Below are 25,672 nucleotides of genomic sequence, written 5' to 3'. Positions count from 1 at the left end.
TTACCCATTTCTGATGCTTCTTATAAGCCCATACAATCTCTCTCTTAACCTTTCTACTCCTGGACTATATTCCTTCCTCTTTCCTCATTTCTCATTTTTCCCTTCTCCTCATCTATACAATTTCCAGTTCCTTCTTTCTAATATAGACTTTGATACCCACCTCTACCAAAGAAAGCTACAGGCGGCAGCATCTCAAAGCTAAAAAGGCCCCTTTATTGCTTATCTATTAATTCTATTACTTTATTTAATTTTATTAAGTTTTTAAACTACATCAGAATAGAGAAATTTTTATATTTTTTGTCTATATAATTTTTACGTATTTATATAGCTATATGTTTATAAATCTTTGTTTTCATATATATATGAAAACCTTTGATACCTAAAACGGTACCAACAATCTTAGCAGCTCTTACATTATATAGCCATAGTATTGAGAAATCTCCATTTCTTTTCCCCTCTCAATGAAAAACTGCAGTTTTCCCAAAGAAGTGTATTTGGCAGCATGCTCACACTCTTGCTGAGCCTTCCTTTTCATGGCCTCACACTCTGGCTGCTGCTCTTTTGTGATGGGGCTTGACAGTACTGGTTCAGGAACATTGGGCTTCTTCCAAGGAATTGGTTGAAAGCTGAAATCTTGGAGTAGAAATTGGGTTTGAGGCTTAGGTGGTGGCTGGAATTTGGTCACAGCAGTGGAAGCAGGCTCCTGCTGAAAAGAAGTGCAACATGTTTTGTAGGTGCTGACCTAGCAGAAGCAGAATGAGACACACTAGGCTGGGTAGGCTTGGTCAAACTTGAGAGTGGTACACTGGTTGAAATTGGCCGAGTTGGTTTGGCGGGACTCATGAAAGATTTGTTGGCACTAACGGTTGACATGCATTGGCTGGCATAGATTGAGCTGAGTTAGAATGAGACTGCATAAGGTAAGATGCAGCGGGCCTACGTGAGGCAAGAGACTGGCCTATGAGGAACAGATCAAGGTTGAGGCTTGTCTAGAGTTAGAAAAGGTAAATGTACCAACTTGACCTTCCCAGGTGGGGGCAGCTCATATTGGGATGGAGATGGACATTCATTTCCAGTACTGCTATTTTGTTTCTGGGCTTTGATTTGAGTTTTCTTAGGACCTTTGCCCTTCTGTGGGGTATCCAGCCATGATTTATAGCTGGAGAAAACTGGGAGCCTTTGGTGTTGCTGAAGTTTCCCAGGGCATGACGGGAAGATGGCCCAATATTCTTATCATTCTACTTCCCCAGTGCATGAAAACCTTCACTGACTCCAACATGTGCATGCCTACATAGCTTTTGAGGTGTGGTTGTCTCCTGGCTAATCTCAGATTGATTTCTCTTCTGCTTCACCTTGGGAATAGTTGTCTTCTCCTCTGCCTTCACTTTGTTCACTGACTGCTTACTCTCTTCAGCTTTCTTGTAGTTGTTTTCTCTGATCTTTTCCTACCCATGGCCTTTAGATTTGCTGGCCCTGCTGGATGCAACTTTTGGAGGTTTGCTGTTCAAAAGCTTGGTTGTGTTAACAGAAGCCCTGTCACTGACTGCAGCACTGTACACAAACAATACTCTCCCCAACAGGGACTCTGGGTTGGGGTTATGAATTTTTGGCCTTAGGACCACCTCCAGAGGCTCAGAGGTTCCCTCCTTCATTCTGATTTGATAAGTGGGACCCTTTATGACACTTTACATTTCCAGCACCTGATTTACCTTGATGTCTCTCATATCTTTGGCTTTGATGAGTTGAAAATGGGTGGAAGGTGAATATCTTCCACCAATGTAGCTGTCTGCAAAACCATTGCTAGAGTCAATCCTATTGTTAAGTGTTCCTTGGTGCTTAAGACTTAGGCTACTCTTTCCCAAATTGGCATGTTTCAGAACCAGGCTTCTCCTCTGGGCCCAAAGGATTAATGCAGGCCAGAAGCTGGTGAATATCAGGGATTTTTAAATAGAGTAACATATGATACTGAGTTTCTGTTGGGGTATGGTAGGCATTCAGAGGCTTTGAAAACTTGGTTTTAATTTCATCCAAGTTCTCATTTTGTGTTTCTTCCCACTTTGGAGCTGGAGGCAAGGCAAAGATACTGGTAAAACTTTGGGCTGGAGCTATTATTGAAATGTCTCCAAGCTCAAGAGGCAGGTTGCTCTCAGTGTCTGAGAATTCATGCTACTGCATGAGTTGAGGAGTTCTGGAGTTCGTGAGAAGACAAAATGTCTGGCTTGGAGGTTGCAATATTATAGAAGTCTCCATCTCCATGGAAGTTTCTATCACTAAAAAGAAATCAAGGAAGAAGTTAGTCCCTGGTAAGTGAGATGCTACTCCCTATATACCAACACAGCAATCAAGCCCCTACCAATAGTGGACAATGCATTTTTATTGTTTCATCTTAAGGACCATGGACAGGACCCTGTGTAAGGACATAGTTGATGAGCTTGTTGTTGGAGTTTGTGGTAAGTTAATTAAAAGGGAAAGTGATGTAAAAAAGATGAAATGTTTTGGGCTTGGAGTGTGGCTTAGTAGAACACTTGCCTACTATGCTCTTGGCCCTGGTTTTAATCACAAGCAGCATGAATAATGAAAAAGGTTTATAAAGACCACCATAATCATAGAGGATACTCTCAATTCTCTCCACCCTCATTGAGAGTATAAGAATATTTCAAACCATGGAGTAGGAGTGAAAGTGGCAGTTTTCCTCATGAAATACATGAATAAGGACATATGTGTGCCCACTAACTTTGATTAGGATCTCTGAACAGAAGGAAATTAAGGAAAATTGAACTGTTACTTCAGGAAAGGTCTTGAGGTGTTTTTCAAAGAGACCAAAGCAATACACCAGGGAAGGGAATTAATTACAGTGAGGGGGTTTGGTAGGGTAGGGTACAGTGAGGCTACATTCAGTGTGCTTCTAGGCATCACTAAAATGCAGTGAGAATGGCCTTTATAGTGTTCTGCATTTTCACCTTTATTTATGTACTTACTCGTTTATTTTTTGCAGAAATGGGGTTTGTACTCAGGGCCCTGTACTTTCTAGGCAGCTGCTGTATCACTCAAGTCATGTCCCCAGCCCTCCACCTTATATTGGATCAGAAAATGTAGAGTGCTGAGTGAGAGTAGTGGTTGAAATCTCAGGACTTGAACTCTACCTATCTGGAGATCCACCACTACTTAGCTGCAGATTTGACTTTCCTTTTGCATGCTGTTCCTCTTCCTTTCCCTTTTTTTTGTTGTTTATACTCACCTTCCAAATGTGTTTTTATAATGGGTTGAGCAGCCACAGAATAGCAGACTCTAGTGGTGGAAACTGGTGTTAGGACATTTGTAAGCTGAACCTCCTTTAGCACCATCACCATTTCTGGTTGAGGGCAGAGGCTCCACTCCCTGTATACAAAACAGAGTCATAGGATTACAGGCAGGGCTAAGTTCTCCAGATAAGAGTACCCCTATGTGTTTTGATTATAGTAATAGACCTAGCTTCCTTCTTGGTAGGGAGGTAACAGGCTATTATCCTTGATTTGTAATCTGAGATGGTGTCCCTTGAACAAAGTTGTCAGACAGTGATGGATACAGAGGGACTGCCATATTGGCATATGGAGTTTTATCATACTGGGTTGTCACAGTCATGGAAGAAATTGCTGTGTCCTGGTCAGTGAGAGTCACAGTGATGTCTCCAAGTGAGGATAACTTCCTTTCTGTGTTTGCCATGATACCTCACTCAAAAACACCTGGATAGGAGGAAGCTGAAGTAGAGGTCTGGTTCTTACCAGTAACCTCAGACAACATGGTTGTGCTAGAATGTTGGTAAAGGTAGGCACTACCCATGAGTGTCTGGAAATAGGTTCAGAGGCTGATGGCAGTAGTCATGCTGAAGTGACAGCTGGACCAGAAACTCTGGAGAAGTTGCAAATGCTTTCTGTTAGGGAAGCAGCATTGCTCACTGCAGGAATTGAGAGCTATAGAAAATTTTCAGTTCCAAGTAAAGATGGATTTTGGGAATTTTCTATAGGAAAAAAAGGGGTAATGAAAATTTATGAGACTGACAACTCACTTTCTTTGAGGACCAGTATTACCTCAAGGTTTTTAGCCTCAGGAAACCATTAATCCCAATACTCACTGAGATACCAAAAATCAAACAGTTTTAGATGGTTGTAACTGATGAAGCAGTTTAGTACTCTTTTGATAAACCTCCATCTTGGGCACAGAAGACCCATAGTGGTCTGGTTCCTACATTGTTCTTTGGGCTAGAAACAGCCCTCTTCCCTTTTTCCCTTGAGGTTGCACTAGTGAAAACTCATATCTGTGTCCTAGAATTGAAGCATTTTAGAACTGGGATATCCTTAAAGAACATCTAATGTTCTCAGTGAAGAAACTGAGGGCCAGAGAGGTCAGACTGATGCATTCAAATTCTCCAATTAAGATTTCCATGGTGCTAAGAGACAGTGGTTCACACCTGTTACTAGATACTCCAGAGGCAGAGATCAGGAGGATTGCAATTTGAAACCAGCCTGGGGCATAGTTTGGGAGACCCTAACTTGAAAATATTCAACATTCAAAAGGGCTGACAAGTGGCTCATGTGATAGAGTGACTTGCTGAGAAGCCTGTGGTCCTTAGTTCAAACCGTAGTACTGATAAGAAACAAATCTCCCTGGTGTCAGTACCAGGTTACAGAACTTCACTCCCTTGCCAGGACCCTGTGCTCTGAGCAAAGACCATACATTGGGAGAAATAGAACTTAATATATGCTTTTTGTTCTCCATTTTAAACCATTACTACTAATGGGCACAGTGACTCAATCCTGTAATCCTAACTACTTGGGATGCTAAGATTGGGAGCATTGTGGGTTGAAGCCAGCCTAGGCAAAAAAAAAGTTCAGCAGACACCTTCTCAACCAATGGCTGGGTGTAGTGGCACATGCCTGTCATCCCAGCTGTGGTGGAAAGTGTAAAAGGAGGATAATAGTCCAGGCCAGCTGAGGCAAAAAGTGAGATCAGATGTCAAAAATAGCTAGAGGTGTGGCTCAATGGTAGAGTGCTTGCCTAGCAAGGATGGAACCCTGAGTTCAGTCCCAAGTACTGTCAAAAAAGAGAGGAGAGGAAGGAAGAGAGGAAGACAGGGAGGGAGAGAAGGAAGGAGTATGCTATTAGCATTTTTATCTTTATTATTTTGTTTGTGTAGGTCAGATGTCATTTCATAAAGTTCAGTTACAACTCAGACCAGGTGGTTAATTTATAGGGTCATCATTTACCCTCTTCAAATCTGACTTCTGATCCTAAATCAAAATGACTACCTGAGAGTTAGCTTCTCAAAAAATGTTTTTTGGGAAAAACAGGTTAAATTTTCTGACCTACAGGTTATTCATCTGTAACACTGTTATAATAATAATAGTGGTAACTCATCCATGAATAAAAGTGACACTTATACATGATTTATAGGGAGAAATATATAGTAAGTAGTACAAAGAGAGACAACCTACAAAGAACTAAAAAGAATATATAGATACTAATGAAGATTTGGATATGTACTTCTAACCAGTACATATAGACAGAGAAACTACATTAGTAAAAAGCGTGTAGCAAGTGGAAAAATACAGCAAATGTGAGTATTTAGGCACCATATTTTATGTAGACCATTATTTCCATAAATCCTGGTATGGATGTGGATGCATCTGTTGTCCCAGGACTCAGGAATGTTTAGGTGGAAGGACTGCTTGATCCTAACTGTTTGAGGTTAGCTTGAACCACATGATGAGACACCACCCCCCAACAAAACAAAACAAAACAGGCAAAATAAAATGGTATAAAGTGGAGAGTACAGCAATAAATGTAAAGGAATTACATTGTGCTCATTCATATTTCTCTGTAGAAAAAAATCAGAAGACAATCATTGTAAAGATTAATAAAAGCTTTTAATTGAAACTTACTTCTGATACAAATCGGATGCATTATTTAAAAAATTATATGTGGTTTAAAAATCAGAATGAAATAGGACACTGAAAATTCTGTTAGAGCAGTTTTCCCTATAGCCCTCCCCTCCTTTTGTTTTTTTACCATGTTGATGGGAAGAATCACTTTTTAAAATATATTTCTAAAATGTTCATATTCAAACTGTTAAGCATCATTTGTGTTGAGTCCAAAGAATAAAATCCAAACAATCAAAGGAGATTTTTCTGATAAACTGCTTTTCCTAGTGACACCTGGTCCTATCCTTACTTTCCTAGTCTGTTAATGTAAGCATTTTGCTGAAACCAACTTCATTTTGCCTTTGCAATGAGTTGGTTTCACTCTGTGCTTTTTGTGTATTAATTTAAAAATTGTTGGTTGTCTTCAGCATTCTGTTCCAAACCATCTCTTGTTTCTTACAAACAACTCCCTTCTCTCCATTTCTTTTCATTCTTATGTATTCTCTTCCCTCGTTTTTATGTTTTCTTCACTCCAGTTTCAGTCAGCCTGTGCTTAATGTAAACAATCCCAAACTTTCTTCCTCTAGAAAATCTTACCTCCTGATAATCCAGTCCTCTCCCTCTTCTCTGCCTCTTTTCACCTAGTTTAAACAGAAAACTCCAAAACACATGAATATTCCTTTTTGATCACTAAATTTGAAATACTAAAATTGAAATATTAGTCGGGGAGACTGTTAGAGATGAAAGGTCTTGATATACAGTGCTAGTTTTTTTTTTTTTAATACCACCTAGGTTTTTCTCTGTTTCTGTTAACTGACTCTCTGAAGAAATCTCTGATTTCACTATATGCAAGCCCTTTAAGACTCAATGTTGGAAGAGAAAAGGAACAGAACATGAGCAGTCCATTATCCTCATGTAGCAGATGAGAAATAATTTTGTGAGAGAGTAAACAATTTGTCTAAAGTCATATACCTAGGAAATGTCAAAGCCAAAACTGAAATTAAGTCTCGATATTTCTAGTTCAATACCATCCCCCCATTATTCCAAGCTGTTTTGACTACTACGAAATTTAGGGTCAGGGAAGAAATCTAATTTTTTCATTAGATTAATTTTTTTTTAAAGTTTCCTTACCTAACATGGTCAGAGAACAGGTAACATCAATTATAGATATAAGAGATGAGATGATACTAGAATATGTCTGGGTAGCTGAAGTCCAGTACAAAGGATACTGGTCACTGATCACTGGTCACTCAAATTGGTTTGTAGACAGCTCCGTGAAACCCCAAGATTCTACCAGGTGGTAGTAAGCATGGTGGGAGAATAATGTCATAAAGTAGGCAGTTTAACAGTATTAAGTAGCTAATAACCTGATCAGTGGAGAGAATAACAGGAGAGCTATTGCAGCACCTAAATTTGAGTAGGTGAAATACTGAAAGACAGACATGGTAGTCCCTTTTTCCCCTGTTAGGGAGATCATCTCAGTGTTTCTTTTAATAAAGTTATTCATAATTTGTATATTTCACATTCTAATAAATATTATAATGTAATTATATATGACTTACACAGTTAATATCCTTGGAGAGGAAGGAAAAAGACATTGAAATTTAGTAACTCTACTGTTCTGAAACCATTTCAATTCATATGACTTGTGACCTTACTTGAGAAGTAAAGGATTAAGAGCTCTTTTTGGTAGAAGAGAAGTGAAGCCTATTGAATGTCCCTTATAGGAATGATGTGGTCCAAGGTTCTTCTCTTGTAGTTTCTTCTTTCTTGGCTTGGATGGGCCTGGGACAGATTGGACTTGCATCTCATCTCCTTTTTCTCCTTTTTACCCCTTTCACTGTAGGAATTGTTAATTGGACAAGCCTTGATTTTGCATTCTTACACTTACGGATGTTACTTCAGTCAAGTTCCAGTAGCAGGGTCTTTTCAGAGCCCTGATGCTGTGAAAAATGGACTCTGCCCATTAGAAGCAAAAACACCAGATAGGTGGAAGATCCAGGTGACTGCAAACTTCACCTCTTCTGGACTTGGTCACAATTATTTTACCCATAATTCACTATCCTTGGCTTAGGCCATGCAGACATCCCACAAACTGGATCCTTCATTTATAAGAAGCATTAAGGATACTTTTCTTTTTTGTTTAACAATTATCACCAGTGTGGCAGTTACAGAAGCTTTCTCCCACTTGCAAATAGCCACTATAGAATCCTGGGCCTCTTGCATTCTCCATCTGCCATGTTTGGGTGTAAGGTCAGGCAAAAGGAGAGATGAATAGTTAGAGAAAAAAAGATGTTAGTGAAGCACAGGGAAAGTAAGGATATAGGAAAAAGAGTTTCATGTGGATTTTTTGGTTTCTCTCAGAAACAAACAACTTGGCCTCATTTTGTATTAACTGCCCAGATATTTCAATATTTTTTATGCAGCTAGGTAGTCCCAGAAACTAAAAAATTCTGCACACTGCAGGGAAAAAATCTTTACAAATATTTTAAGATTTTGCTTTATGTCATATTGCTCATTTATGTAATTGATTAGTATGTTTGTATACTATCGCTTGCTTTTCAGTATTCTGTTTTTTTTTTCTACTCGTTTTTCCTTGTCACATTTTTAAAGGAATCCAACATTGTTAAGACGTATTGCTAGGGATTCCAAGATGGTGACTAGAGGGAGGAAGCAGAAAGCATGCTTCCTAAAGTAAAATCTTAGAGAGACATTGGAGATATGCCTTCAAGAAAAAAACCATCAAGAAGAGGCAAAACTAAGACACCTCAATACCCCCAGCCCACGCATAGCATCCCCACTCCACATTAAACGGAGAAACCAGGAGGGCTCCCGTGCCGTCAGATGCCAGCTCCTAACCTACTTGGGAGAAGCAGACCACCAGGTGAGCTAAGCAGCATGTGTGCTCCTACAGACAACCCTGGAGCAAATCAGCATAGCCCCCTGGACAGACCCCACCCAGGGAAAAAAAAGAAAAAAAAAACCAAACTGAATAATAAACAAGCAGCTGAAAAAAAAAGACACATAGCAAAGAGGGTGGGGTGCCCTGAGCTCCAGAGAACGGGGGAGGGGCACTCCCCACATGAACTGTAAATGAACAAGCCTGCTGGAGAAGGCAGGAGTGGCGGCACCTGCCCAGCAACCTTGGAGAGGGGAAAGTTTGTAACAGCGCTCGTAGTGTGGAAACTCCACTGGAGTGGAGGGGACAGACACTCCCTCGTGCACTGTAAATAAGCCGGCCAGAGAAGGTGGATGTGGCACCTCCTCCCCCAGTGTGCTTGGAGAGGGGAAGGCTTGTAACAGTGGCTAAAGTGTGGCATGCTCCACCAGAAAGTGGGGGAGAGGCACATCCCCACACGAACTCTAAATGAAAAAAAAAGACTGCAATTGCAGGTATTTCTGTATACTGGAGAAATCAAAAGGTGCATGTGTCCAGGAGAACTCTAAATAAACAAAGCCTGTGGGGCTAGGTGAGTGTAAAGCTCATTCCTGAGACCTACAATAAATAAAGCCTGTAATAGAGGCTGGCTGACAGTAGGTGGCTGGTGAGCCACAGCCTCAGATAGACATTCACAAAGCTGTCTCCAGACTCTTTTTTTTTTCTCTCTTCCTTTGATGAGATGACAAAACTAGGACTGGATGCTGAAGGACTAACTGAAACTATTTCATTTGAACTTGGGATATTTTTGTTTGTTTTTGTTTTTTCCCCTTTGATGAGACAATGGCAGAACTACTTCACAGGCACCAACACCAGGATTGGAGGCTGAAGGACAAACACCAATATTGTTAAGACAAACCATATTGCATTTGAACTTGGGGATGTATTTTTATCCTCTCTCTGTCTCTCTCATGCCTGTTTAGCTTACCGTTGATTAGTACACTATCTCTCCCTGTTTATTTCTTTGGCACTGTTTTTTTTTTTTAAATGTGTGTGTGTTTGTTTGTTTGCTTTGTTTTTTTCCCCTTTTCTTTACCTTCTTTCTCACCCTTCCACTATAGATATCACCATTGTTATTATTGCAAGCTAGAAAACACTGAATTACACACAGTACAGGGACAGTAGCAATAGCAAGGGCAATGATGTGGAGACAGAAAAAAGAGGGAAACCATTTTCCCCCCAATAATAAATTAGTACAGGAACCAGAGGAAAATGAAGACAACAGATGCCCAGATGCAGACTCCAACAAAACAAAGATCAACTATGGCAAAGAACCCAATGAAGCCCACAAGAACAACCTGAAAGAAGAAATCCTGCAAGTAATCAATAAGAATTTCATAGAGAAGATACTGGATATGGTCAACCAAAATGTACAGGAGACACTCAAGAAATTCCTAGACAGCAAAAATAGAGAATTTGAGAAAGCACAAGAACAAATAAAAGAAACTATAGAAGCACTGTATAAACACAAAAGTGAAACAAAGAACATGATAAATAAAGAGATAAATGAACTCAGGACGAAAATAGACAATATTAAAGAGGAAGGGACTCAGAATATGGAAAACCTCAGAAAAGAATGAAACAAAAATGCAAAACAAAATGGAAGGCCACTCCAGCAGACTAGAATAAGCAGAAGACAGATCTCAGACTCGAAGATGAAATGGTAATTAAAGGAAAACTGAAGAACTATTAAACAACACAAGACCTGTGAAAAGAGAATGCAAGAACTTCATTAAAAGACCAAACCTCCTTGAAGAAGAAGAGGTGCAAGCAAAAGGAATGTGTAATATATTCAACAAAATAATAACAGAAAATTTCCCAAATCTAAGAAAACTATGCCCATACAGACACAGGAGGCCTCCAGAACACCAAACAGAACTGACCAAAATAGAACTACCCCATGACATATTATCATTAAAACAACAAGTACAGAGACTAGAGAAAGAATATTGAAGGCTGTAAGAGAGAAAAAACAAATAACATACCAAGGTAAATCCATCAAAATCACAGCAGACTTCTCAACAGAAACATTAAAAGCAAGAAGAGCTTGGGGTGAGGTCTTCCAGGTACTGAATGAAAATAACTTCAACTGTAGAATATTGTATCCAGCAAAACTATCATTTAAAATAGATGGAGCAATAAAAGTCTTCCATGATAAGCAGAAACAAAAACAATATATGACCACAAAGACAACTCTACAAAAGATTCTTCAAGGGATTCTGCACACAGAAAGTGAAACCCAACATAACCATGAAAGGACAGGCAGTACCAAACCACAGGAGAAGAAAAAGGCAAGAAAATAGAGAGTAACATTGATTTAGCTACACACAATCAAACCCTCTACAACTAAATGACAGGAATCGCCATACCTATCAATACTAACACTTAATGTTAATAGACTTAATTCCCCCATCAAAAGGCACTGCTTGACGAACTGAATTAAAAAGGAAGATCCAACAATTTGTTGCTTACAGGAGACCCATCTGATTGATACAAATAAGCATAAGCTTAGGATGAAAGGCTAGAAGAAGATTTACCAAGCCAATGGCCCCTGAAAACAGGCAGGAGTTGCAATACTCATCTCTGACAAAGTAGACTTCAAACCTACATTGATCAAACGAGATAAAGAAGGACATTCCATACTAATAAAAGGGGAAATAGACCAAAAGGAAATAACAGTTTTCAACCTATATGCACCAAATGTCAAATCACAGAATTTCATCAAACATACCCTAAGGACCTAAAAGCATATATTAACTCCAGCACAGTGGTAGTGGGAGACTTTAACACCCCACTCTCATCAATAGATAGGTCATCCAAACAAAATATCAATAAAGAAATCCTAGATCTAAAACATACCATAGATCAAATGGACCTAATTGATGTCTACAGAACTTTTCATCCAACTTCTACACAATATACATTTTTCACAGCAGCCCACAGAACCTTCTCTAAAATAGGTCATATCCTGGGGCACAAAGCAAGCCTCAGCAAATATAAGAAAATAGAAATTATACCATGCATTCTATCTGATCACAAAGCAATAAAACTAGAACTCAACAACAAAAATAAAGACAAAAAACGTGCAAACAGCTGGAAACTGAATAACTCATTGCTTAATGAACAATGGGTCATTGATGAAATAAAAGAGGAAATTAAAAGGTTCCTGGAAGTCAATGAAAATGAAAATACTAGCTACCAGAACCTATGGGACACAGCTAAGGCAGTCCTGAGTGGAAAGTTTATAGCCATGAGTGCATATATTAAAAAGACTGAAAGATTCCAAATCAATGACCTAATGATACATCTCAAACTCCTTGAAAAACAAGAACAAGCAAATACCAAAACAAATAGAAGAGAAATAATAAAAATAAGAGCTGAAATCAATGAAATAGAAACCAAAAAAACCATACAAAGAATTAATGAAACAAAAAGTTGGTTCTTTGAGAAAATAAACAATATTGATAGACACCTGGCAACCCAACTAAAATGAGGAGAGAAATAACCCAAATCAGTAAAATCAGGAATGCAAAAAGGGAGGTAACAACAAACACCATGGAAGTCCAGGAAATCATCAGAGACTACTTTGACAACCCATATTCTAATAAATTTGAAAATCTTGAAGAAACGGACAGATTTCTAGATACTTATGATCATCCAAAACTGAACCAAGAGGACATTAATCACCTGAATAGATCTATAACACAAAATGAAATTGAAGTGGCAATCAAGAGTCTGCCAAAAAAGAAAAGTCCAGGACCTGATGGATTCTATGCTGAATTCTATCAGACCTTAAAGAAGAGCTAATACTAACCCTCCTTAAACTGTTCCATGAAATAGAAAGGGAAGGAAAACTGCCTAATACAGTTTATGAAGTCAGTATTACACTTATCCCTAAACCAGGAAAGACACCTCCAAAAAGGAGAACTACAGGCTAATCTCCTTCAAGAACATTGATGCCAAAATCTTCAATAAAATAATGGCAAACCAAATTCAACAACGCATCCAAAAAATCATTCATCACAATCAAGTAGGCTTCATCCAGGAATACAGGGGAGGTTCAACATATGCAAGTCAATAAATGTAATACACCACATTAACAGAAGCAAAGACAAAAACCACTGTTCATCTCAATAGATGCAGCAAAAGACTTTGAGAAGATCCAACACCATTTCATGATAACAGCTCTAAGAAAACTAGGAAGAGAATGAAAAGTACATCAACATTATAAAAGCTATGTAACAAACCTACAGCTAGCATTATACTTAATGGTGAAAAACTGAAACCATTTCCTCTAAAATCAGAAACTAGACAAGGATGCCCACTATCTCCACTCCTATTCAACATAATACTGGAATTCCTAGCTAGAGCAATTAGACAAGAAGGAATAAAAGGAATACAAATAAGTAAAGAAACTGTCAAAATATCCCTATTTGCAGCCAATATGATTCTATACCTTAAAGACCCAAAAAAAAAAAAAAACTCGACTCAAAAGCTCCTAGACACCATCAACAGCCATAGCAAGGTAGCAGGATATAAAATCAACATAGAAAAATCATTAGCATTTCTATACACTAATAATGAACAAACTGAGAAAGAATATATGAAACAATTCCATTTACAATAGCCTCAAAAAAATCAAATTGACCTAGGTGTAAACCTAACAAAGGATGTAAATGACCTCTACAAGGAAAACTATAAACTTCTGAAGAAAGAGATTGAGGAAGACTATAGAAAAAGTGGAGAGATCTCCCATGCTCATGGATTGGTACAATCAACATAGTAAAAATGTCTATTACTCCCAAAAGTAATCTACATGTTTAATGCAATTCCCATCAAAATCCCAATGACATTCATCAAAGACATTGAAAAATCAACCGTTGATTTATATGGAAACACAAGAGGCCACGAATAGCCAAGGCAAAACTCAGTCAAAAGAACAATGCTGGAGGTATCACAATACCCGACTTCAAACTATATTACAAAGCAATATCAATAAAAACAGCATGGTACTGGCACAAAAACAGACATGAAGACCAGTGGAACAGAATAGAGGACCCATATATGAAGCCACACAACTATAACCAACTTATCTTTGACAAAGGGGCTAAAAATATACGATGGAGAAAAGACAGCCTCTTCAAAAACTGCTGGGAAAACTGGTTATCAGTCTGCAAAAAACTGACACTAGATCCATGTTTATCATTCTATACCAATATTAACTCAAAATGAATCAAGGATCTTAATATCAGACCTCAAACTCTAAAGTTGATACAGGAAAGCATAGGAAATACTTTGGAACTAATAGATATAGGCAAGGACTTTCTCAATGGACCCCAGCAGCACAGCAACTAAGAGATAGCATAGATAAATGGGACTTCACAAAACTAAAAAGCTTCTTCTCAACAAAAGAAATGGTCTCTAAACTGAAGAGGCTACCACAGAGTGGGAGAAAATATCTCCCAGCTACACATCAGACAAAGGACTGATAACCAGAATATATAGGGAACTCAAAAAACTAAATTCTCCCAAAATTAATGAACCAATAAAGAAATGGGCAAGTGAACTAAACAGAACTTTCTCAAAAGAAGAAATTCAAATGGCCAAAAAACACATGAACAAATGCTCACCATCCTTAGCAATAAAGGAAATGCAAACTAAAACCACACTAAGATTCCACCTCACCCCTGTTAGAATAGCAATCATTAGCAACACCACTAACAACAGATGTTGGTGAGGATGCGGGGAAAAAGGAACCCTTTTAGGCTGCTGGTGGGAATGTAAACTAGTACAACCACTCTGGAAAAAAATTTGAAGGCTTGTTAAAAATCTAAACATAGATGTACCATATGATCCATCAATGCCACTCTTTGGAATATACCCAAAAGAATGCGACTCAGGTTACTCCAGATGAACCTGCACACCCATGTTTATTGCAGCACTATTCACAATAGCCAAGTTATGGAAACAGCCTAGATACCCCACAACTGATGAATGGATTAAGAAAATGTGGTATTTATACACAATGGAATTTTATGCAGCCATGAAAAAGAATGAAATGTTATCATTCGCAGGATGGAACTTGAGCACATTATTATGAGTGAGGTTAGCCTGGCCCAAAAGACCAAAAATCGTATGTTCTCCCTCATATGTGACATTAGATCAAGGGCAAACTTAACAAGGGGTTGGACTTTGATCACATGATAAAGTGAGAGCACACAAGGGAGGTATGAGGATAGGTAAGACACCCAAAAAACTAGATAGCATTTGTTGCCCTCAACACAGAGAAACTAAAGCAGATACTTTAAAGCAACTGAGGCCAATAGGAGATGGGGACCAGGAGCTAGAAAAAAGGTTAGTTTGAGAATAATTAATTTAGAAGGTAACACACATGTACAGGAAAGCAATGCGAATCAACTCCCTGTATAGGTATCCTTATCTGAACTAGCAAAAACCCTTGGTCCTTCCTATTATTGCTTATACTCTCTCTTCAACAAAATTAGAGATAAGGGCAAAATAGTGTCTGCCTGGAAGCGAGGGGGTGGGGGGGGAGAGGGAATGGTGGGGGAAAGGGAGGGAGTGGGGGGTAGGGAGGAGAAATGACCCAAACATTGTGTGCATATATGAATAAACAAAATAAAAGACAAAAAAAAAGAGAATCCCACTTAGGACTGGAGATGTGACTCAAGCAGTAGAGTGCTTGATTTGGAAGTGTGAAGCCCTGGTTTTATCTTTGTATCCATTGCAGGATGGAAGGAAAATTTGTTGGTGTATGTAGCTCAAATACTGGCTTCTTCAGTGCATGCTCCCTGTACTCCCTGGCAAAAATTATGATGGGTAATCAAATGATTCTGGATTACATGCTAGCTGAGTAAGAGTGTGTATGTGCTATTGCTAATATGCTCTGTTATACTGTATCAGTCTTCCTCTCAGGTAGAAACTAATAATCGAAAAGATTAGACAACAAACTGCTTGGCTACAACAAGCCTCTGTACTTCACATGCCCATTTCAGATGGTCTAGGGGCTGAAATGACAGACTGGTTTTCTAGTTCGTTTTATTGGATTCATAATGGTGTCAAATCTGTTCTCTTAGGTGTCTCTTCTACATTGATTATAGGATCAATATACATAGTTTTTCATGTAATACTTTGCTGCATATCTCACCTATACTAAACCACTGTTGGAACCCTTAAGACTCACCATGATGACTGGCAAAGATAGGTACATGTCTTTCGTAGGAAACATCCCCTAAATTTCCAGGTTTCAGCAGGAAGTAGCCCAAAGAGTATGCCACTCCTTTCTCCATGGAAGGAAATGTAAGGGAAAATTTGACAGTAGGGAAAATGTAATTGCAGTGGACACTTAAATCTGTGTTTTCTGTTGCTAGTGCTTCTCACTAACTTCTCTTGTGACTGAGAAAGTAAGTCTGAGTGGAATGATTCATATAAGGACTGAGCTATCATGGGATAGGAAATCTATTGTGGTAAGCTTTAGAGCTTAGATTGATGTATGTGGAACTTTTTTATTTTTTGGTAGTACAGGGGTTTGAATCAGGGCTCCACAGTTGTTACACAGGTGTTTTACTACTTGAGCACCTCTGCCAGCCCATTTTTGTGTTGAGTATCTTTGAGATAGGATTTTGATACTATTTGCCCAGGCTGACTTGGGACTATGATTCTCCTGATCTCTCCATCCAGAGTTGCTAGGAGTACAGGTATGAGCCACCAGAGCCCAGATGGTATAGGAATTAGAATCTAGTCCTTTAGGGAGGGAATTTGTCAGTTGACTAGAGTTTTTGGCTTCTGGCACAAATGTTATATCTCTTGTATTTCTAGGAACCAGAAACAAGTAAGAAAAACTTGGCCAAGAAAACATTTAACAGTCACTTCTTGCATAATATAAAAAGCTGAAAAAACTGAACAGTTTTGTAAACACACCCAGGAAACCAAGGCTACAAAAACTCTGCTGAGTTTTTGGCATAATGGAGGAGAAAATCCTACCTACATCTCCCCCAATGGTTGGAGGCCAAACATTGAAGGCATTCTGTCAGCAAATAGGCTTCAACAGTCACCTGCCCATGAACAATACTCCTGAATATAACAATCTTTTCTGACCTCTTGCATACTCCACTGTCATAGTCTTCTGTACTTTTGTATGCTCTTCCTAATTATTCATTCCTTGGTAACATCAAGAGACACCTAGAAGATGAAATTATTGATATGTAGCATTAGTATATAAAAAATGCATGTCCAGAGGAACCTTCTCATGGAACTAAAACCAAGGAAGGCTCTAGGAGTAAGTCACTGCCTACTTTTTTACTCCTGCCATAATTGCCATACCCATAGGCCAATCTCATCAGTACAGGAAGGGCATCCATTCATAATCACCTGATACAATGCATTCTTACCATAGCAACTAATGATTTTGGGGGGAGGGCTACTGGGAATTAAAGTTAGGACCTCATGCTTGCTGAGAAGGCACTGTATTGCTTGAGCCACACTCCCAGCCCTTTTTGCTTTAGTTATTTTTATGGTAGTGTCTTGTGTTTTTGTGTAGGCTGATGTGGATTGAGATTCTCCAATTTATGCCTCCTGGATAGCTAGGATGACAGCTGCACTCCACAATGTCCAGCTTTTTTTTTTTTTTTTTTTTGCTGTTGTTGACATAAGTGTCTCACTAACATTTTTCCCAGGCTGGCCTTGAATCTCGATCCTCCTGATTTCTGTCTCCAGAGTATCTAGGATTGCAGGCATGAGCCACCATTCTGGGCTTCAGCTAATGATCTTTTAAAAATGACATTCAGGTTCTATCATGCATATAATTAAACACTTCCAATGACCACCCCACATGGCACTTGGATAAAAATTCCAACTCTTTGCCCTGGATTTCAAAGTGACTCTGCTCCTGCTGCCTCTCTGATCTCATCTCCCACTCTTCTCCTTTCAAGACTTTTACACAACTGTTTTCTCTTCCTGGGTGCTTTTGGAATGACCTTTACCTGGTCAGTTCTATCTTGTCATTCATATCTAAGTTTACATCCCCTCCCTTCAAATAGAACTTGTCTGGCCACCCATTCTAAGTTGTCACCCAGTTGCCCTCTATCAGTTGGTCCTTTTTTTATTCTCTTCATAGACATTACCACTGTCTGGTATAGTTTGGCATGTTTATCTTTCATTCCCCAGTAGAATATAATTTCCTGGCAGACAGGAGATTTGCAACTTGTTTATAGAATGGCTTGTGACCCCAGTTGACATTCAATACATATTTGTGGATGTTCAAGTATTTTTTATTTGTTTAGTTTTTCGCAGTACTATGGTCTGTACTCAAGGTCTTATGCTTGCTGTTCAGGTGCTCTACCACTTGAGCCATGTGCCTACCCCTTCCTGTTTTATTATTTTTTAATTATCAGATTGTTGTACTGGGAGTAAACTGTGACATTTACAAAAGTGCTTATAATATATCTTAGCAAATTTACCCCTTCCATCATTCTCCTTTCCCCTATCCCATATTCTTAGAATATTTTCAACAGATTTAATTTCCATTTTCATGCATGAGTATATAGTATTTCCATCATATTAACTTTCCTACAGCCTTTCCTTATATCCTCCCCCCTCCCTCTAGTACCAACAACCAGACAGGACCTGCTTTATGTTCTTGTCCTCTGTGTTTGAGAAGAAATATAAGACATTTTTGTTTAAGATCTATACAGAGTTTCATTATGATATTTCCATGAATATATGTATTGTATCTCAAATTGGTTCATCCCCTCCATTTTTCTCCTTTCTACCTTAGTCCTCTTCTTATGGTGAGTTCAACAGATCTAAAAATTCTATATTCATTCTTGTATAGAAAGTACACCTATATTAACCTACTTTAATTCCTTCTTTTACTCTCCCCTTCCATTAGTACCCTCCCCTTAGAGTGATCTATTTTTCATTCTTGTCCTTTATTCTTCAAGAGTCTGAATCCCAGGTCAGTGGGATTTCTGCCTGTACATGCATTGTGCTTAAGTCAATGTAACCCCTCTCCAGTGCACTTCACCATTTTTTCTCCTATTCTGTGGTGTTTAACAGTTTTCAGCATGTTTTCTTGTGTCCTGTTCATTAAGTAATGAGTTATTCAGGTTCCAGCTGTTTGCATGTTTTTTGTCTTTACTTTTGTTGTTGAGTTCTAGTTTTATTGCATTGTGATCAGATAGAATGCATGGTATAATTTCTATTTTCTTATATTTGCTGAGGCTTGCTTTGTGCCCTAGGATATGATCTATTTTGGAGAAGGTTCCATGGGCTGCTGAGAAGAATGTATATTGTGTAGAAGTTGGATGAAATGTTCTGTAGACATCAACTAGGTCCATTTGATCTATTGTATATTTTAGATCTTGAATTTCTTTATTGATTTTTTGTTTGGATGACCTATCTATTGATGGTAATGGAGTTTTAAAGTCTCCCACAACCACTGTGTTGGAGTTAATATATGCTTTTAGGTCTTTCAGGGTATGTTTGATGAAATTGGGTGTGTTGACATTTGGTGCATATAGGTTGAAAACTGTTATTTCCTTTTGGTCTATTTCCCCTTTTATTAGTATGGAATGTCCTTCTTTATCTCGTTTGATCAATGTAGGTTTGAAGTCTACTTTGTCAGAGATAAGTATTGCTATTCCTGCCTGTTTCCGGGGGCCATTGGCTTGGTAAATCTTCTTCCAGCCTTTCATCCTAAGCCTATGCTTATTTCTGTAGGTGAGATGGGTCTCCTGTAAGCAACAAATTGTTGGATCTTCCTTTTTAATCCATTTCATCAAATGGTGCCTTTTGATGGGGGAATTAAGTCCGTTAACATTAAGTGTTAGTACTGATAGGTATGTGGTGATTCCTCTCATTTAGTTGTCTTAGTTGTTTGAGGGTTTGATTGTGTGTTCCTAAGTTGAAGTTACTCTCTACTTTCTTATTTTTCTTTTCCTGTGTTTTGGTGCTATGTGTCCTTTCATGGTTAAGTTGTGTTTCACTTTCTGTGTGCAGAATCCCTTGCAGAATCTTTTGTAGTGGTGGCTTTGTGTTCATATATTGTTTTAGTTTCTGCTTATCATGGAAGACTTTTATTGCTCCATCTATTTTGAATGATAGTTTTGCTGGGTAGAGTATTCTAAGGTTGAAGTTATTTTCATTCAGTGCCCGGAAGATCTCACCCCACGCTCTTCTTGCTTTTAATGTTTCTGTTGAGAAGTCTGCTGTGATTTTGATGGGTTTACCTTTGTATGTTATTTGTTTTTTCTCTTTTACAGTCTTCAATATTCCTTCCCTAGTTTCTGAACTTGTTGTTTTAATGATAATATGTCATGGGGTAGTTCTATTTTGATCTGGTCTGTTTGGTGTTCTGGAGGCCTCTTGCATCTGTATGGGACTATCTTTCTCTAGATTTGGGAAATTTTCTGTTATTATTTTGTTGAATGTTGTACGCATTCCCTTTGCTTGCACCTCTTCTCCTTCTTTGATACCCATGATTCTCAGGTTTGGTCTTTTGATGGAGTCAGTGAGTTCTTGCATTTTCTTTTCACAGGTCTTGAGTTGTTTAACTAATAGTTCTTCTGTTTTTCCTTTAATTACCATTTCATCTTCGAGTTCTGAGATTCTGTCTTCTGTTTGTTCTATTCTCCTGGATTGGCCTTCCATTTTGTTTTGCAATTCTGTTTCATTCTTTTTTCTGAGGTTTTCCATATTCTGAGTCCCTTCCTCTTTAATGTCTATTTTTGTCCTGAGTTCATTTATCTCTTTATTAATCATGTTCTTTGTTTCACTTAGGTGTTTATACAGTGCTTCTATGGCTTCCTTTATTTCTTCTTTTGCTTTTTCAAATTCTCTAATTTTGTTATCTTGGAATTTCTTGAGTGTCTCCTGTACATTTTGGTTGACCCTATCCAGTATCATCTCTATAAAATTCTCATTGAGTACCTGTAGTATTTCTTCTTTTAGGTTATTCTCATGGGCTTCATTGGGTTCTTTGGCATAGTTTATCTTCATTTTGTTGGAGTCTGGGTCTGAGTATCTGTTTTCTTCATTTCCCTCTGGTTCCTGTACTAATTTTTTGCTGTGGGGAAACTGGTTTCCCTGTTTTTTCTGTCTTCCATCATTGCCCTTGGTGTTGTTATTGTCCCTGTACTGTGTGCAATTATTTTCTGGCTTGTAATAATAGCACTAGTGCTATTTAGAATGGAAGGGTGAGAGGAGATGGAAAGGAAAGAAGTTAAAGGAAAAGGGAAAAACAAATAAAGAAGTAGAAAAAAACAAAACAAAGAAACAAAGAAAAAAGTTTCAAAGATATAAACCGGGAGAGATAGTGTACTAATCAACCATAAGCTGAAAAGGCATTAGAGAGACAGAGAGAGGATTGAAAAATAAAAAATAAAAAAAAATAAATAAAAAATAAATAAATGAAAAAAAAAATCTCCAAGTTCAAATGCAATAAATTTCAGTCTTAATAATTTTGGTGCTCATCCCTGAGCCTCCAGTCCTGGAGATTTTGCCTCAGATGTTGTTCTGTAGTTGTCTCATCAAAGGGGAAAAATAAAACAAAACAAAACAGCACAAAACAAAAAAAACCCCACAAAGTGTCCCAAGGTTAAATGCAATACAGTTTAAGTTTTTCAGCATGGAGGCATAGTTTGGTTCTTGTCTCATCAAAGGTAGGGAGAGAGTAGGAAAAAAAGAGTCTGGAGACAGTTCTGTGAATGGCTATCTGAGGTTGCGGCTCACCTGCCCACTGCTGTCAGTCTGCTGTTGCTGGCGGCGTTATTTATGCAGATCTCTGGGGTGAGCTTAGCACTCACCTGGCCCCACAGGCTTTGTTTACTCAGAGTTCTCCTGTGTGTGAGCCGCTGCTACAAGTTTTCCCCTTTCCAAGCACACTGGGGGAGGTGACACTGCACCCACTTTCTCAGGTCGGCATGTTTATTTACAGCTCATGTCAGAAGTGTGTCTTCCCCCCTCTCCTGTGGAGTTTTCCTCCCTCTGTCACTCTCACAAGCTTTCCTGCTGCTGGTTGCTGGGTGCGTGCCTTCACTCCCATCCTTTCCAGCCCAGTTTGTTTATTTATAACTCTGTGAGGGATTCCCCTCCCCCCTTTCAGCGGTCAGGGTGCCCCACCCTCTTTGCAACATGTCTTTATTGTTCTTATTGCTTATTACTCAGTTTCTCTTTTTACCCTGGGAGGGGTCGATCTGTCCAGGGGGCTATGCTGATCTGGCCCAGGGTTGTCTGTGGGAGTACCACGTATTGCTTATCTCACCTTGTGGTCTGTGTCTTCCCAAGCTGTCTGGGCACTGGCGCCTGGTGGCGGCCTGGGGGCCCTCCTGGTTTCTCTGTTTAAAGTGAAGTGTAGATGCTATGCTCAGGCTGGAGGTGTGGAGGGGTCAAAGTTTTGCCTCTTCTTGGTGGTTTTTCCTGTAAGGTGAATCTCCAGTGTCTCTCCAAGATTTTACTTTAGGAGGCACGCTTTCTGCTTCCTCCCTCTAGCCACCATCTTGGAATCCTCACCAAGGACTTATTGAATATAGAAAATTTTCAGGAGGCTATTGCAATCATCTAGGCAGGAAATGGTGGGGGCTGATTCTAGAGTGGATATGGAGGAAAAGATTAGAAAGTGGACAGGTCTGGGTGTAATCTGAAGGGTGTAATCTGAAGTGGACAGGTTCTGGTTATAATCAAGAATATCACCAGATGATTTTCTTGTTGTGCCCTCAGTTGGGAGGGAATCTTTGGAGTCAAGTGACCTTAAATATTTCTAGCTTGAGCAAGTGGCTCAAGCTGAATGAAGAAAAACTGTGCAAATGCCAGTGTTTTTGTTTTCAAGAGGAGGAAGGGAAATTGTAGGTTCAGTTTTGTATATGTTTAGAAAAGTAGAAGAAAAAAAAAAAGAAAATATACACAGTTAGGAGTAGAGACTTCTTCCTGATTCTCAATCATCTCTCCAAACTAATTCTTTCCCAGAGTGGTCAGATGCCACCATCTACCCACAACTCCTGCTATTGTGTTTTAACTTCTCATTCAAAACACAAATGCAGCCATGAGCTGCCATATTAGTCAGAGGGGATATGGAAACCCTTGTCCTTTTTTTTTTTTGATTCTGGGACTTGAACCCAGGGCCTTGTGCATGCTAGGTAAGTGGTCTATCACTTAAGACATGCTCCCACATTTTTGTTTGTATTTTATTTTTGAGGTAGGGTTTTACTACCTTTGCCTGGGCTGGCTTGAAACTCACAAACCTACTTGCCTCTGCCTCCTGAGTAGCTGGGATTACAGGCATGTACTGCCATACTTAGCTTGCCTCTAACTGGTTTGGGGAAAATGGAGCTCAGTTTCATGGACCTGAAAACTATAGAGCACAAGATTAAAATAATTATGTACAAAGACTGAGCAGGATATCAAAAAGATTATGTCAACAGTGCAATTTTGAGTCTCCCCTAGAAAAAGAGGATGGGCCAAACCACCAGCAGTAGGCACCAGCAGTAGGCATCAGATATGCTTGACAGCAGCATTTGAACCAGAGGGAGTAGTAGACAAGAGGCCATCATCTTGTTAGCATGGGATTCCTGGAAAGCAGTGTGAAACAGATTGAGAGGAACGGCTACATCTGCAAGGGGTTATGCCCAGTGCCAAGTGAGTACAATCGATCCTTTTTATTCATAGGTTCTACATCTTTTTATTCCACTAACCTTGGATCAAAAATATTCCAAAGGGGCTTGCAAGGTGGCTCAAGTGGATGAGTGCCTGCCTAGTAAGTGTGAGGCCCTGAGTTCAAACCACAGTACCACCAGAAAAAAAAATTTCAGGAGAAAAATTGTGTCTGAACAGAATGTATAATGATCCAATTATACATTCCCTAATCAATACAGTATAAATTATTTGCAATGTATTTGGTGCATATGTAATCTAGAGATGACTTAAAGTATACAAGAAAATGTATGCCAGTTCTATGCAAATATAACACCACTTTATAAAAAGGACTTGAGCATTTTCAGATTTTGGTACCTGCAAGAGGTCCCAGAATCAATCCCATGTGGATAGTGAAGGGCAGCTGTAAGTACAGGGTCCCATGATGGGACCTGAAGGGCTGAGGCAGTCTAGTCTCTCTGTACTATTGAAAACAAGCAGCCAGATATCCTTTTCACAACACAAGTCTGCACAAAGAGAAATTGCTGGGAGCAACATCAGACACAAAGATAAAACTCCAGATGGGAAACAGACAAATATTCTCAGAAAACAACTCACTGTGTTTCTGAATACTAAAAATTTTAGAAAAACATAAAAGTTTTGTGAGAGGAGAAGAGTAATCTCAAATTAGGTGTGGTGGTGTGCATTTGTAATCTCAGTACTTGGGAGGCTGAGAGAGGAGAAAGAAGAGTTTGAGGCCAGCCTGAGCCACACAGCAAGACCTGTCTCAAAAAAAAAGGTAATGGCAAAGAAGGCAAAAGGAAAATTCTGGAAAGAGCAATGCCAGCACACTTCATAATATAGTATACTATAAAGCTGAAATTTCAAATTAGTGAGACAGTTTATTCAATAAACTGTGATACATTTGGGGTATAAATGATTTCTCTGGAAGGACCCATACAGTGGTAAAAGTAGATGTCTGTAAGGGAATAGGATAATGGGTAGCTGGGAAATTTAGGGGAAAGGATGAATTTCCATTGATTACCCTTTTGTATCTTTCTAATAGTTCTATGATGTGAATCTGTTGCCTCTGAAGTCTGAATGCTAGAATTCAAAGCTCAAACACCCAATTGTTAGCTATTAACCTTGGCAAATTCTTTATATTATATACCCTTATTTGTGAATGGGTAAATAATGTAGCCAATTACCACTTGACCCAGAATAAACTCTCACATGTTAATTACGAGGGGAAACAAACCAAATGTCCACCAACTAATAGGTGGATATACAAATGTGCAATATGCATTCCTAAAAAGGAATGGAGGAACCTTGAAAACTGCTTAGTGAAAGAAGCCAGATATAAAAAGTCACATATTGTATTCCATTATTTGAAATGTCCAGAAAAGACAAATACGGAGATTAGTATTTGTCTGAAGTCAGAGATAAGAAGGAATGGAGGATAACTGCCAAAGAGCAGAGGTTCTTTTGGGGATAATGAAAATACTAACAATTAGATAGAGGCAATGGTTTGAACAATCTTGGGAATGTACTAAAAGACAGTGAATTGTACACTTTTAAATGGTGAATTTAATGTTAGGTGAATATGTTTCAAGAAATAGTTCTTTTTTTCAGAATACTTAAGTGCTGATTTTTCTTGTTTTCATTTTTTTTATTTACTATTGTACTTGGGGTATTGTGACATTTACAAAAGTTCTTACAATATATCATAGTTCAACTAACCCCCACCATCATTCTTTATAAGCCCCATTCCTCAAGAAATGATTTTTAAAATGGATGTTCCTAGTTTTCCAGCATGATAACTGCTGCCCCATGTCCTTCCCCTACTCTATTCCTTTCCTATAGTCCTGCAATATCCACCACCCACTCTCATTCCCACTGTGCCTCAAGGCACCTCTGTACAGTTGGGTGCCACCATCTTTCCCCTGGGAAGTGACTCACTGCTCACATGTGAATACGTGAGGTGAAGTTGATACCTTTACCTTGTGACAAGGACTCTCTCCCTGGGTGACATGTACTGTGATGCTCATTTGTGTCATGCTTATTGGTTGATGGCAGTGAATGGAGAAGGCAACACATGCCAGGTCAGTGGAGGGTGATCTATCCCCTGCACTTAGGATTTAGTTCCTGTCAGAGGTTTGATCTTTTCCACCCGTGACCTCTAGATACTGTGCTC

The 25,672-nt window shown here is 38.9% G+C and overlaps 1 protein-coding gene and 1 pseudogene across 3 annotated transcripts in view; one reads left to right on the top strand and one right to left on the bottom strand.

Annotated features, from left to right (window-relative positions):
* Window positions 1-25,672, top strand: part of Dusp11 (dual specificity phosphatase 11) — a 280,389-nt gene that overhangs the window by 16,916 nt on the left and 237,801 nt on the right. The window lies entirely within an intron of this gene.
* Window positions 410-25,535, bottom strand: LOC109688136 (uncharacterized protein C2orf78-like; annotated as a pseudogene).

This window comes from Castor canadensis, chromosome 12, assembly GCF_047511655.1.
Source record: "Castor canadensis chromosome 12, mCasCan1.hap1v2, whole genome shotgun sequence".
In the NCBI taxonomy this organism is placed as follows: domain Eukaryota; kingdom Metazoa; phylum Chordata; class Mammalia; order Rodentia; family Castoridae; genus Castor; species Castor canadensis.
The sequence above is the reverse complement of the archived record's forward strand: the minus strand, read 5'-3'. Positions and strand labels throughout refer to the sequence as shown.